At 45.7% G+C, this 15020-nt stretch overlaps 1 protein-coding gene and 1 long non-coding RNA gene across 2 annotated transcripts in view; one reads left to right on the plus strand and one right to left on the minus strand.

The window, feature by feature from the left end:
* LOC121016794 (uncharacterized) overlaps nt 1-15020 on the minus strand; it is a 112710-nt gene that overhangs the window by 35152 nt on the left and 62538 nt on the right. The window lies entirely within an intron of this gene.
* The window catches only part of FAM107A (family with sequence similarity 107 member A), a 54990-nt gene that overhangs the window by 15295 nt on the left and 24675 nt on the right, over nt 1-15020 (plus strand). The gene's annotated exons all lie outside the window — the stretch shown is intronic.

Below are 15020 nucleotides of genomic sequence, written 5' to 3' on the forward strand. Positions count from 1 at the left end.
TCATCACCGTACCCTGAAAACACCTCCACCCCAATCCTGCCAGCTCCCCCAACTCCTGAAGAGAGCCCCCCGAAAGAACTAGGGATCTCTGCAGATCTCAGGAAGGTGGTCAAAGGAAAGAAATACATATAACCCCCCATTCCAGCTTCACAGAGTTGCTGCTTATTCATAAATAAAAGAATGCCCAGGCTATTTTGGGCACCTGTAATTTTCTACTTGAATAACCAGGGAAGTGGCTGCCTGCCCGCTTCTCTGCCCTGCTCATGGCGCCGGAACGGGGGAAACGTGATCTCCCCTGGCGTAATGGGATCTGGGGCCAGGTCTCACTGCTGATTTCCTTGCCTTTGCCCCGTTCCAGAAAGCCCAGGTGTCTCCCATGCCACTTCCGTGAGAGTCTGGGTAGTTAGAATCCAGGCCAGGTTTGCATGCTGTGGACTAGGTGGTTCCTTCCAGATGCAGGAGGCAAATCTCAGCTCTCCCACCTGCCAGCTGTGGGACTTTGGGCAAGTGGCTCAACCTCCCTGAGCCCCAATTTCTTCATCTGTAAATTGGGGATATTTTTATCACCTTGCAGGTTTGGTACAGGTGAGGTGCCTGGCTCTTAGGTTAATTGTTGTTATTTAAGGCATGAGGAAGGAGCTGTTCTGGAAAGAGCCCTGCATAGGATTCTCAGGCTGTTGTTTGCTCTTTTGGTTGCAGGAGTCTGGGGTCAAGAGGGAAAGAAAAATAATTCATCAGTTCTTATTACTGTAAGTCTAGGAGAAATGGCTTCAGGCAAGGCTGCATCCAGGGTCTTAAATGGACCTGGTCCCTCTCTTCCTCATGGTTCCACTTTCCTCTGGTTGACCTCATTGCTGGACCAGTCCCCCTCCAGGGAAACTTCCAGCAGCTGCAGGCTTATATCATTCTTACAGCTAGAGGGGTATGAAGACTGGAGGGGGAAATAGGTACGGGGGGAGGGTGACTTGTGACAAGAAGTCATGGAAAATGAAATTGAAAGAGTAGGTTGAAATGTAGGACTGGAATGCAGACAGAAAATACTAGCCTTTACTCTGTGGTCCAAAGTTTTCTAATATGTTCCACAAGATTTTTTTTTATTTAAATTTTTTTTTTAACGTTTTTATTTATTTTTGAGACAGAGAGAGACAGAGCATGAACAGGGGAGGGGCAGAGAGAGAGAGAGAGAGAGAGAGACAGAATCTGAAACAGGCTCCAGGCTCTGAGCTGTCAGCACAGAGCCCGACGCGGGGCTCGAACTCATGGACGGTAAGGTCATGACCTGAGCCGAAGTCGGACGCTTAACCGACCAAGCCACCCAGGCGCCCCATGTTCCACAAGATTTTAATAGGGGTTAGATGAGCTAAAGGTTTCAGGATCAACAGACTGGGTGAAGCCCAATTAAACAGGTTTCTTTCCTACAGAGCCTCTTCATGTTCACACTTCCAGCCGTGAATCTCCAAGAGGAGAGCTGTGAGGTATAGCATTCCCTAAGGTGCAGTTCCCAATTCTACACTTTGGGAAGGGCCATGAGTCATAGGGAGCCACTGAAGTCAGTGGAGCAAGAGAATAAGACAGCAAAAGTGTTCTAGGAAGAATACAATGGAAGCCCCGTAGGAGACAACTATAATCCTCCCTGTGAAAGGGGACAACAGCCAGAACAGGGGCCAGTGGCAGAAACAGGAATAAAGGTACATGGTGAGAGATGGGATATAGGAAAATAGGTGAACTGGCTCAGAAAACGCTACTGTTTTGGTGATGGTAACTGTGAAATTTAGTTTTTATTTTATCTTTTCCACTGAAAGTACAAGGACAAAATATGGGCTCTGAAATCTAGCCAACTCTTTTTTTTTAAGCTTATTTATTTATTTTGAGAGAAGCAGAGATACCATGGGTAGGGGAGGGGCAGAGAGAAAGAGGGAGACAGAGAGAATACAAAGCAGGCTCTGCACTGTCAGCACAGAGCCTGATGTGGGGCTCAAACTCACGAAACTGAGATCATGGCCTGAGCCGAAACCAAGAGTTGGCCACTTAACAGACTGAGCCACCCAGGTGCCCCTAGCAAACTCTTTTCAGTAACTTGGCCTGTTTTGCTATTGGGGTAAGTTACTGCACCCTTCTGAATCTCAATTTCCTTGCTTATTAAATGATGCTAATTAGCCCTTTTTCTCAGGCTCCTAGTAAACGTTCCAAGACAAACGTAGAGAGTGTCCAGCTACGAGATAGACTTCCCTTTCCAGCCATAATGAAGCCATAATGAAGGACCTGGTGCCAGACCAGCCCTCCCACCAAAAACAACACTTCAAAAGCAGAGGCAGTTGTCTTCAGAGAGCAGGCAGTGGACAATAGACACTGTGATTCTGAGGGAGTGGGGTTCACAAGGTGAGCCCCTCATCACCTGGGCTCTCATCCTAGGACAATTTCCCAGGCATGGCACAGGGCAGTGGAGCTTAAACAGAATGCAACAGTCCCTCTGAGCTCAGGAGGCAGGGATTCGAGTTTGGGCAACTGAGACAATAAAAAAAGAAGGAATCATAGGACTGGAGAGGAAGGACTGCATAGCTGCAGGGCCCCAGAAGTCTATGTGGGGGTCCCCCACACCCCACAAGTCCTTGCCCAAAGGCTGGGCTATGCGTGCACAGCATGAAACCATCCAAGGTTTAGCAGAGACCAGCTGTTACGGGAGTGGAGAGCAAACAGATCCTGCTGGTCAAGCAGTGCTGGCAGACATTGGAGAGACCTTCACTGCAGGCTTTGAGCTGAGACACCGGAAAGGCTGTGCCCTTGCAGTGAGGACCATGCTCTAGTGTAAGGACCCCTCTAGACCTGCCCTAACAAAATCTAAAGCCAAATCCTTCAATATCCTCAGAGGCCAGAGTTTAAAGGTGAGTCCTGCCAAGTTAGGGAGGCTTGGGAAACAGCTCGAGCTTTGCATGAATCTCCCTTAATCAAGTATAAAATGAAGGGCATGGGATTTCAAAAGGATCAGCTAGTGATTGTGTTGTCTGCTTAAACAAAACTTAACACTTCAAAAGGAAACAGAATCAAGAGTCTCTATAACACATCACACACACACACAATATCCAGTATACCATCAAAATTTTCTAGACATGCAAAGAAACAGGAAAACATGATCTCTAGTCAAGGAAAAAACAGCCAGTAGAAATGAACCCCAAGGTGGTCTAGAGGTCAGATTTAGCAGATAAAGACCTTAAAGCACTTACTTACTCTAGGCTTTGGCACAGAGTAGATGCCCAGTTAATGCCAGCTGCTCATCTCCATCTGAGCAAAGTAATCATTTGTCCACAGAAGGCTTTGAAACCCAAGGATTAATGAAGAGAAATGCACCCTGTCCTCACATACGGAGTTCCTGCTGTCTTCACCATACAGGGTTCAGACTCCGGGGGCGGGGGGGCTGCCTTGTGCCATAATCAGACACAAATCATGACCCTGCCACTAGCTCACAAGGTGAGCTCCTCAACTCCCTGTGCCTCAGTTTCTCCATTTGCATAATGGGGAGGGCAGGCAGGTCATCTCAAAGGGCTCTTTCTCTCCATGATTCTGAGTTTGTCTGGCCAAGGAGCTGTTTTCAGCCAGGATACACTCTGGGCTGGGGCCTGGAAAAACCAGTTGGAGAAGGAATCGGATCCACAGCTAATACCATAGAGGAAACACAGGCTGAGATGTCTCTCTCCCAGATATAATAGTGTGAGGCTATGGGCAAAGCCTGAGCTCATTTTCCAAAGGAAACTTTCTTGAGAAATGTCTCCTAGCAACCAGCTCCACCAACATACAACCTTCAAGGACCTCTGCAGAAACACAAAGGCTTTTTGTGGCTCCCTTCTTCAAAAGCCCAGGTTGGAACTGCTTATCGGCAGAGACGCTAATGTGAGGCACGGAGAGCCAGTGGAGGGGGCCCATGGTGGGGCAGTGAAATTACCAGCAGTCTGGCTTCAGGGCTCAGAGCAAGAGCTTTGGGCCAGAGTTCAAAACCAGGCTCCACCTCTTACCAACTGAATAACCTTGGGCAAGTCATTCAACCTCTCTGAGTCTGTTTCCCCATCTGTAAAATGGGGATAATAATATGTAGGTCAGTGCTCTACCCAGGTGCCCTGTAGTAGTCCAGCACACCCAGCCACCAGGTACTGTGAGCGTTGGCAGCTAACAGCTGCACTCTTAGAACGATTGGCTGATGGAAGGTGCCTCTCCCAGAGGTATTTGGGAGCTTGAGCCCATCTGCCTGGTTATCCCTTCCCATTGTCCTACAACCAATGACCAACTAATGTAGAGGGATAAAAGGCCAGTCCTCTTGCCTCAAAGCAGGACAACGTAGTACCACGTATAGTCCAGACCTCCTCGTGGGGTCAGACTGAGACTAGACTTCAGCTGAACCCCCATCTTTGCCGAACTTACCCTGCCCCATCCTCTTCCCTCCCTTACTCCTTCACAGAGACCTCCTAGGAGAGCCCTCCCTCAATAAATCACTTGCACAAAGTCCCCATTTCAGGCTCTCCTAGGAAATCCAAAGACATGAGAGTATCTACATCTCTAATGAAAGAATACATGTGAAGTACCAGCCAATGTCTGGCAAGCAGTGTGTGCCCAATAAATGGACTTCATGATCCTCCTCTTCCTCATTATTATTATTGTAATTAAAGACAGTCCTGGGATCAGAGAGGGATTCTAAAGTGGAGGAGTTGTGGACTGTCTTGGTATGAGAGGATAGTTGCACTTAGACTGGCTAACACAGTTGAGACAAATTTATCATCTTACTTTGCTGATTAATTAATATTAATAAATTAATATTAACATATAATTTTTCCTAGTATAAAAACAATACAAGCTCACTGCCAAAAAATGAATAAACCCCTCAGGAAATGCAGAGAATGACAAAAATGAGTGAATGAATGAATGAATGAATGAATAAAATTTCCCACCCCTTTAGTATAATCACTGGGGACATTTTCATTCATATCCTTCTAAACATTTCCTACATAAATTCACATAATGTACATATGTAGACACATTTACACACATATCTATACATGTAAACATATATATAATTGGTATGTGTAACATATGTGTATATCTAATATGCTATCTCCATAGCATAATACTGCATATGTAATAATATACATATAACCAATTTTGTTACCAGGAAAAATGGAATTACAAATACTATTTTGTAACCTGTTTTTTTTCCACTTGATTTTCATATAGAGGTAGTGGATATCTTCCATGTTAGTAAACACAAGTCTACAGCATCAGTTCTGGCCAAAGATTGTTTTACTTTTTATGGAGATAACACTGTTTAATCAATCCCCTATCTCTAGACAGTCACCCTATTGCCAATCTTTTTACTATTATGAATAAATAATGCTGGTTAAAGTAAATCCTTGAGCACATATCCTTGTGCATATGTTCAGTTACTTCCTGAAAACAAATTCCTAGAAATGGAAAAGTATAGATATTGGGATGTGCACATTTCCCTGCAGGAAGACTGTACTACCAACACTCCCTCCAGGAGTGCAGCAGTGTCTGTTTCCCCACACTAGGGATCCCAATAGTCTCCAATACTAGGTATCTTTTTTTTTTTAATTTTTGCCAATCTGATAGGTGAAAAATACTGCATTGTTGCCCCAAGTGTGCATTTCTTTGGTTTCTGGGGAGGCCAAGTATCTTTTCTTACACTTGTGGGCTGTTTGGATTTCACCTGCTGAGAATCACCATTGTCCAATCTTTGGCAAGGCCCTTCAGGTGTCTCCTCTCCTCCCCCTGCCCCACCAGATCCACAGGCTCAGTGGCTCCCCTAGAGTGTCAGTTCAGAAGCAGCAAAGCCCTGCTTCCTATAGGATTGGTCTCACAGGAAGGCAGAGTTTTTGCCCTCAGGCTCCAGCAGCCAGCCAGAGGATGGGGGTGGGATTAGTGGGGATCCAGTTCCCTGACTTCCTGGTGCCCCTGGCCAATTCCCCTCTCCTGCCCTGTCCATGACCCTACACCACAGGGACCATACAAACTAGATCTACTTAAAGAAAACATTTCTCCAAAATTCAAAACCCACCCAGCAAATACATTCCAGGGGTGATTATTAGCATGGCTTAAGGAATCTTTTCAGAAGAAACTACTAGAACATTCCTTTTAAAGACCAGTGCTCCTGAGAGGTTTAAAAAGAGATTTTACATATGCCAAGATCTATCATAGTTGAAAATATCCCAACCATTGACCCAGGGATACCACTGGTAAGAATTTTCCCTCTGGTGGGTGCACTTACCCATATACAGAAAGACATGTGTAAAGTACTTATTGAAATATTGCTCACAATAGCAAAATAAATGCTAACAGCCTAAATGTCCATCAGTAAGGACCTGCAAAATAAGTTACGAACGACATTTACCGGGAAACATTGTGCAGACAGTGAAATAATGCTGTGAATCTGAATTACACGTGTGGAAAAACGCCCTTGAGATATCATAAAGTGATAAAAAAGCAAGTAATGGAATAGTGCATTTCATGTGATCCCTTTTGTACTTTTCAAAAGGATAGATCAGAATTATTCTAGATGTTTATGAAAGTGGAAATAATTCCTGGATGGGCACATAAGAAACTACTTACAGTGGTTTCATCTGGGAGGGGGATTTGGGGTTAAAGTATTTGGGGATTTTTAGGTCCCACTTTATACCCATCTGCATTATTTAAATTATTAGCATGAATATGCTTTACCATTATTTTTTTATTTTTTTATCATTTATCTATTATTGAGAGACAGAGAGACAGAACATGAGCAGGGAAGGGGCAGAGAGAGGGGGAGACACAGAATCTGAAACAGGCTCCAGGTTCTGAGCTGTCAGCACAGAGCCCAACGCGGGGCTGGAACTCAAAAACCATGAGATTATGACCTGAGCCAAAGTCAGACGCTTAACCGACTGAGCCACCCAGGCGCCCCATGCTTTACCATTATATAATGAAAAACCTTACAAGTGAGCCTGTGATCAATAATTATGATAATAGCATAACTGTTAAATAGCTTATTGAATGTCACATATGTGCCAGGCACTAAGTATTCTCTCATTTAATCTTAAAACTAGCCCTATTCTGATACCCATCTAATACATGAGGAAACAGAGTCTTAGGTTGAGAGGTTTGTTATGGCCACTTCTGGTTTTTTTTCTATAATGTATTTATTTTTTTATAACTTACATCCAAGTTAGTTAGCACATGGTGCAACAATGATTTCAGGAGTAGATTCTTTAAGCCCCTTACCGATTTAGCCCATCCCCCTTCCCACAACCTCTCTAGCAATCCTCTGTTTGTTCTCTATATTTAAGAGTCCCTTATGTTTTGTCCCCTTTCCTGTTTTTATATTATTTTTGCTTCCCTTATGTTCATCTGTTTTGTATCTTAAAGTCCTCATATGAGTGAAGTCATATGATATTTGTCTTTCTCTGACTAATTTCACTTAGCGTAATACCCTCCAGTTCCATCCATGTAGTTGCAAATGGCAAGATTTCATTGTTTTCCATTGTGTTACAGCCACTTCTGATTACAAAGCTTTGGCTCTTGCTGCAGAGCATGATTCTGGTGCCTGAAAAGAGAAGTAGCTGTGTGTGGGCTTTGTGAGGACCACTAGGAGGGGGTCCCTCCCGGTGGGCTGGCTGGCTTCCCACAAGGGCAGCTGCTTGGTCATCTGCACTTACACCCTACAGGTTTTCTCCTTCTCCTGACCTGACTCTAAAGTTGCACTGTCCAACACAGGCTACTTAAATTAATGACATTTAAATAAGACTAAAATTTCGGTTCCACAGAAGCATGAACCACATTTCGAGTGCTAAATAGCCAGTTGTGGCTCATGGATACCATATCATCTGCACAGATATCAAACATTTCCATCATTTCAGAACACTCTATTGGATAGAACTGCCTTATCACAGCATTAGAGCCAGGCAGACCTGGGCTCACCCTGCTCCTCCACTTACTAACAGGATGAACTGAGCAAGTTATTTAACCTTTCTGAGCCTCTGTGTTCTCATCTGTAAAATGGGATGACAATATAGATACCTCACTGGGCTGTTGCAGGGATTACTTGTGATCATGCCTGTTGTATGGTTAGCCCAATGCCTGTCACCTAGGCAGTTTAAAGGGTAACAAGGAGGGTAGGACTCTGCAGTCAGACAATTTCATGACCTTGGACATGTCACCTCACTGCTCTGAGCCCCAGCCTCCTGGGGTATATGGCATCTATCCTGAAAGTCTGCTGTGAGCATTAAAACATATGGTTGGTGCTCAGGGAGGGTCAAGTATCTTTTCCCCTTTCTTAAAGGGGTTTTCTTCTGTCAGAAAAACCATTCTCTAAGACCCAGAACTAAAATATTCCAGAAGGGATCCAGAAGGCCCATGGACCAACAAAAGAAGGTACAACCTCCAAAAAAATGATTGTGGGATGCTGTTTGTCACCTATCAGACTGGGAGAGGGAGGAAACAGTTTGAGCATTTTATTGAAGAATAACATACATACAGAAAAGTGAATCCATCATAGGTGTACCACTCAATGAATTTTGAGAAATTTAAAATATCTGTGTACCTGCTACTGAGATCGAGAAACAGAACATCAATAGCACCCCAAAAGCCCCCTCGTGCCCCTTCTCAACCACTATCGCCTCCCACAACAGTAACCACTAATATCATAGACTCATTTTCAGTAGACAAACTTAAAGATTCATAACACCCAGACTTAGTGAGGGTGTAGACAACCCAGTAATCTGAGACACTGACGGTGGGCGTGTGAAATGGTACAGCCATTCTGGAGGGTGATTTGGTAGCACCTGCTAAAATTTAGCATTGGCCTGGCATTTACACTTCAGTGTCTGCCCTAGAGAAACGCCCACATCCCTGCATGGAGCGGTAAACACATGGATGTTTGGAGCAGAATTGTTTGTAATGGTGATAAATTAGAAACAACTTACATGTCCAACTAAAGGGATTTGTTGGGGAAAAACAAGCAAACAAACAAACAACTGTAGGCATCACCCTGTATTTTTTTTTCAACGTTTTTTTATTTATTTTTGGGACAGAGAGAGACAGAGCATGAACGGGGGAGGGGCAGAGAGAGAGGGAGACACAGAATCGGAAACAGGCTCCAGGCTCTGAGCCATCAGCCCAGAGCCCGACGCGGGGCTCGAACTCACGGACCGCGAGATCGTGACCTGGCTGAAGTCGGACGCTTAACCGACTGCGCCACCCAGGCGCCCCGGCATCACCCTGTATTATACACCGCAGTGGATCAAAATGGTCGAGAGGATCTATGTGTATTGACATAGAACTATCTAGGAGACATATGATAGAGTTTAAAAAGCAATCTGCAGGAAAATGACCAAAACAGACACACACAGCATCAAAAAAACAAACAAACAAACAAACAAACAAACCAGTAAAAACTCTGGGGAAGGGGTGAGATGGGGCTTGAGGAGGGGCAGTAAGGAGAAATGCTACTTTCAAACTTGTGTGCAATTAGGTTATTCCAAATGTTTAAATACATTAAGAGCTTTCAAGGATAATTAAGCAGCCCAGCCACCAAGTTCAGGCCAGGAGAGGAAGGCTTTTCTGGTGGCTGGGTAGGGGGTGCTCCTGGCCCAATGCCTTAGCTTGGGTTCCGGGAGCGGCAGAGTTCCAGGCCTCCGAGGCCTGAGGGGTTGAAATGAATGGAGCAGTGAGAAGACCCTGGAGACCGGAACCACGGAGGCTTCCTCCTTTGATGGAAGACAGTGCCCTGGTTACCGCACTCAGCTGAGAACCCAACACCAGTGTGATGTAAGTGGACCCCTGGAAAGAAGCGAGTCCCAGGGTTTGGCCCTCTCCAAGCAGTGCCCAGCACTTTAAAGGAAGGATTGCCAGGTTTGATTCTCTTGGTCCCTGGGGATGAAGGACAAGGAGGAGGCCAGTGTTGCCTCACACAGCACAGTGACTTTGTGAGAGTGAGGCACTAAGGCAGAGGCTCAGAGAGGGTCCTGTGACAACCAGTGGCCATGAGCTCAGGAGTGGGGAATGGGAGTCGGGGGTAGAAGCCAAAGGTCTATGTTAAGAACATTCCACCTTTGGGGCACCTGGCTGGCTCAGTCGGTTAAGCTTGCAACTTCAGCTCAGGTCATAATCTCATGGTTTGTGAGTTCGAGCCCTGCGTCAGGCTCTGTGCTGACAGCTCAGAGCCTGGAACCTGCTTCAGATTCTGTCTCCCTCTCTCTCTCTGTCCCTTCCCTGCTCATTCATTCTCTCTCTCTCTCTCTCTCCCTCTCTCTCTCTCTCTCTCTCTCAAAAATAAACATTAAAAAAAATTCCACCTTTAAGAGTTAGCATGGCAGGGGTGCCTGGGTGGCTCAGTCGGTTAAGCATCCGACTTGATTTTGGCTCAGGTCATGATCTCAGGGTTCGTGAGTTTGAGCCCACACCAGGCTCTGCACTGACAGTGTGGAGCCTGCTTGGGATTCTCTCTTTCTCCCTCTCTCTCTCTGCCCCTCCCCTGCTTGCACTCTCTTTCTCTCACAATAAATAACTAAACATTAAAAAACATATTTTTTAAAAAGCGTGGCAGGGAGGCAGGCCCAGCTGACTCCATGCAGAAGGGTTCCTTAACCTCTCTGAGCCTCAGTTTCCTCTTCTGTACAATGAGGTGCAGGCTCTTGCCATCACACACACGCAAGCACACACACATTCAGTTTGTGAATGTGGCAAAGACCACACACTCACACTGCCTCCAGGTTAACCGCAGAACTGCCACTTGCCAGCTTTGTATCCTAGCTGCTGAAGGCCCCAGCTTCCTTCCTCATCCATAAAACAAGAGCCCCACTCTTACCGAATCTCAGAGGACTATTATGAGGCTTAAGTGAAGCCATATTGGTAAAGTCTTATCACAGCATTCAGCTCTAGGACATGCTCAATAAATATTTGCAACAATTATTAAACTGTTTTTTTTAAATAAGCACCTATCTATGTGCCAGGATATGCTAGACACTGAAGACATATTCCTGAATAAGTCACATTCCTGTTTCTCAGGGTGTTTAGAGTTTAATGGTGTGGAGTGGGGGGATAAAAAAAGGATGCCTACACACACACACACACACACACACACACACCTGATACACTCCAGGTTACAAGGACAAATACTCTGAGGTCCTACCCTCATCTCTTCCAAAGTCAAAATTCAGGTCCATCTATGTTCATCTAAGATGCAATTTTGTTGATACCTCCTTCCGCTCCCCCATTGATCCCAAACATTGTGCACAGAAGTGATCTCAAGGTGTTTAAAAAAAATCTATGTTGTGAAGATGTCAAAAGCACAACAGAGAAACTGATACAATCACGGTTGACAGCATCTACAAGAGGTAAACATTCACCCATCTTATGACCTGCCATTCCACTGCTGGGTATTTCCCCAACAGAAACAAGCACTGTGTTTACCCCAAAAGTCATAGAAAGTTGTTCAGAGAAGCTTTATTAGCATGCTGGTAAGTGAAAGAAGCCAGGTCCCAAAGACTAAATTTTATGATTCCTCTCATATGAAGTTCTAGAATAAGAGAAATCTACGGTGATATTGGTCAGAATTAGTGCTTACTCTGGGAAAAGGCGGGCATTGACTGAGAAGGGGAACAAGGGGGTCTTCTACAGTGCAGGGAATGTTTCATATCTCAATCTTGGAGTGGCTCTGAGGGTGAACACATATGTAACACTTTGTTGAGCCACACAATTGAAATTAGTGCATTTTATGTATGTGTGCTATACTTCAATTTATTTAAAAATGTTTGTTTATTTATTTTGAGACAGAAATCAGGAATGGGGCAGAGAGAGGGGAAGGGAGAGAGAATCCCAAGCAGTCTCTGTGCTGGCAAAGCCCAGTGCAGGGCTGGAACCCGCAAACTGCGAGATCACAACCTGAGCCAATACCAAGAGTCAGACGCTTAACCAACGGGGCCATCCAGGAGTCCCTACACTTCAATTTTTAACAAACAAAGCAAGGTCACTTAAGTGTTACCTGGTGCATATATCCTATGGGGAACACTAAGCAGGATGTGTGATGGGTCCATAGTCTCCTTGGCACTTCTCAAATAGAGGAATCAGCCTTCAGGGAAAGTAGCAGAGCAAAGTGGAGAAGAGGAAACTTTGGAGGATAGGCTCATTGAACGTCCCCAGGGACCAACCCCAAAAAACTCTCTCAACAATTGAGACATGAAAAAGAAGCAGGTGGGGATAACGGAGAAGTCAGGAGAAATACAAATGCAAACACACTGAGTTTGCCTAGCCACAGTTGGGTATGTTGTTCCATACATAATGGTATTTCCTCTGGCAATCATGTATGTTGATGTTCACTAACCAAAATTATAACTAAGCCAGCATCTTCCAGTCCCTAAATTGTGTGAGCAAATGAGAACTGGCTGTATTTATGAGCACAGTCCTTGGGAAAGACTCTTAGTTATCAGTAATGCATCAGCAAAAGATCCAAGCAGCTTTTTGATTCAGCTTTGCCTTTGCAAGGGGTTGCATGCAAGTGGAGTGTTTTCTTGCTCACTGAACTCTAGTCATTGAAGGGAGAGAGGAATCTGCCTGGATCACATCACGTGTTACTGGACACGTGATAGCCTGATTTTCCAACAAGTCTTTCGTGCAAGGGAGGTTGGAGAGTGTGCAAGGGACAACTCTTTGAACTCCAGGTCTTAAAGCTTCTCCTGATAAAATCCTGGCTGTGTAAGTCCAAGGTTGCCCTTGGGCCCCAGCCCCACTTCCCAGGTCTGTAGGAAGATGTGGGAAGAAGCTCAGATCCCCTTCAAGCCCTCTGGAGCTTTCTTCCATGGATGAAGTTACTTGTTTTCTTAATCCCTTTGTTAAAAACCACAAAAGAAGCTTGGCCAAATCCCAGACACCCTCCCTTTTTTATGCCCTCCTGGGTGGCAGAGTTCAAAATGGGAGCACCCTGGGGAAATATCAGGACCCCAGCCCCTTCTGTGCACCCTGAATAATCCTTGAGCAGACAGCAGAGGACTTCCCTGGGTTCTGGTCCTGGCTTACTCTCTGGAATTGCCCACTTTCTCCTTACAGACCAGAGCTCCCTGTGTGGATGCACTCACTCATTCATTCATTCATTCATTCACTTCATTCATTCTTTCAACAAATCATTATCCCACATCTAAGCCAAGCCCAGCTCTGGAGTAGGCCCTGGGGAGACAGCTGTGAACCTGGTCTTCCCCCTTAAGTCTTGTATAGTGTGGTGGAGGAAGTGGGGCTCGAACAACCATAACTCAGTGGTGAGGAGTCATATAAGTGAAGTCTGGGGTACTGGAGCACATGATCTAAGGGGGCCTCCTTGGGGAAATGGCATTTCAGCTGAGATTTAATGGATAAGCAGGAGGAACTGGGCAGAGCTGGGGAATGTGCACAGGTGGAGGCAATGGCTTGTGCAGAAGCAGGAGGTGAGAAACATCAGGGCTTTCAGGAACCCAAGCAGAATTCTCAGTGGCTGGAGTGTGATGTGTGGAGGAAGGTGGCCCCCGTTCTCCACTGACTTTCCCTCATGTGACCACTCCTGAGTCCCTCCACTCCAGCCACCCTGGCAGCCTGCCCTTCCCTGAACCTTCTGGCACACTCCAGCCTCAGGACCCTAGCTCCAGCTGTTCCCTCCGTCTGCAACTCTCTTGCCCAAAATATCTGTCTGGCTAACTCCCCCACTTCCTTCAAGTTTGTGTTCACACCTCCCCTTCTCAATGAGACCCTCTGGGCAGCCACCTATTACCCCTACTCCCCCACTTACCACTAACCTTCTCCCCGCCTATTCTCATTTCTCTTTTCCACAGTATCCATCACCTTGGAACATACTATCTACTTTACTTATTCATTACGCTTATTGTCTAGCTCCCCCACTAGAATGCCAGTTTCACAAGGTCAGGACCTTTGTGTATCAGGACCTGAACCACCACAAGCCCTTGAACCTTTGAAGGAACAGATTGTTGGGATTTGAAAGGGTGGCAGGGAGGGTCTGGGTTGAGAAGGCCTTATAGGCTAGAAGAAGGTGTGTCCCGAAATGCAAAGGTAAGGCAACAATGGGTTTTCAGTAGGGCAGGAGTGGAGTCTGAGTTACATTTAAAAACTTGCCCTGGAATCTGTGTGGCGAACAGCTTGAAAGAAGAGAAGCTACTGCAGGCATTTGGGCACAGGGCAGTGGTGCCTGGGGTAAGATTGGGGCATTGGAACTGGATGGATTGAAGAGATGTCAGCAGGTGGATTCATCATGCCTTGGTGATCTGAGGACTGTGCACTTGTGGGAAGACAGGGCAAAGTGGACCCCCCCAGGATCCTGCCTGAGCCACAGAGCCAGAGTGGAGTCACTTGACAAGAGGGGGGACAGGGGAGGAACATGTTGGAAGTTGGAGTGATCAACAGTTCTGTTTGGGCCATGGTGAGTAGGGCCTATTAGACTTTCAAGTGGATACGTCAAGCAGCGTGTTAGCCAAAGTTTAAGCTCAGAGTGATAGTCTGGTTTGGAAATATGCATGTGGGGGTCTTCAGCTTAGAGTTGTTCTTAAAGTCATGAGAGTTTAAGGGCACCTGGGTAGCTCAGTCATTTGAGCATCTGACTTCGACTCAGGTCATGATCTCGCAGTTTGTGAGTTCCAGCCCCATGTCAGGCTCTGTGCTGACAGCTCAGAGCCTGTAGCCTGCTTCAAATTTTGTCTCCCTCTCTCTCTTCCCCTCTCCCACTCATGCTTTGTCTCTCTCTCTCTCTCTCTCTCTCTCTCTCTCTCTCTCTCTCTTTCTCTCTCTCTCAAAAATAAATAAACATTAAAAAAAAAGTCATGAGAGTTTAGAGAGAAGAGAAGATGTCTAAGAACTGATCTTGAGGACCAAACCCTGAAGTCTTAATTGGCCCTTGAAGGAAGAGGTGTTTGCCAGGAAGGTAGGGAGAAGGTAGTTCAGGTAGAGGCAACAGCATGGATAAGACTTCAACATAAAAGAATATGGATCTCAGTACTCTTCAGAACTGTCAA

Source organism: Herpailurus yagouaroundi, unplaced genomic scaffold, assembly GCF_014898765.1.
Source record: "Herpailurus yagouaroundi ecotype Mexico unplaced genomic scaffold, PumYag 213, whole genome shotgun sequence".
In the NCBI taxonomy this organism is placed as follows: Eukaryota; Metazoa; Chordata; class Mammalia; order Carnivora; family Felidae; genus Herpailurus; species Herpailurus yagouaroundi.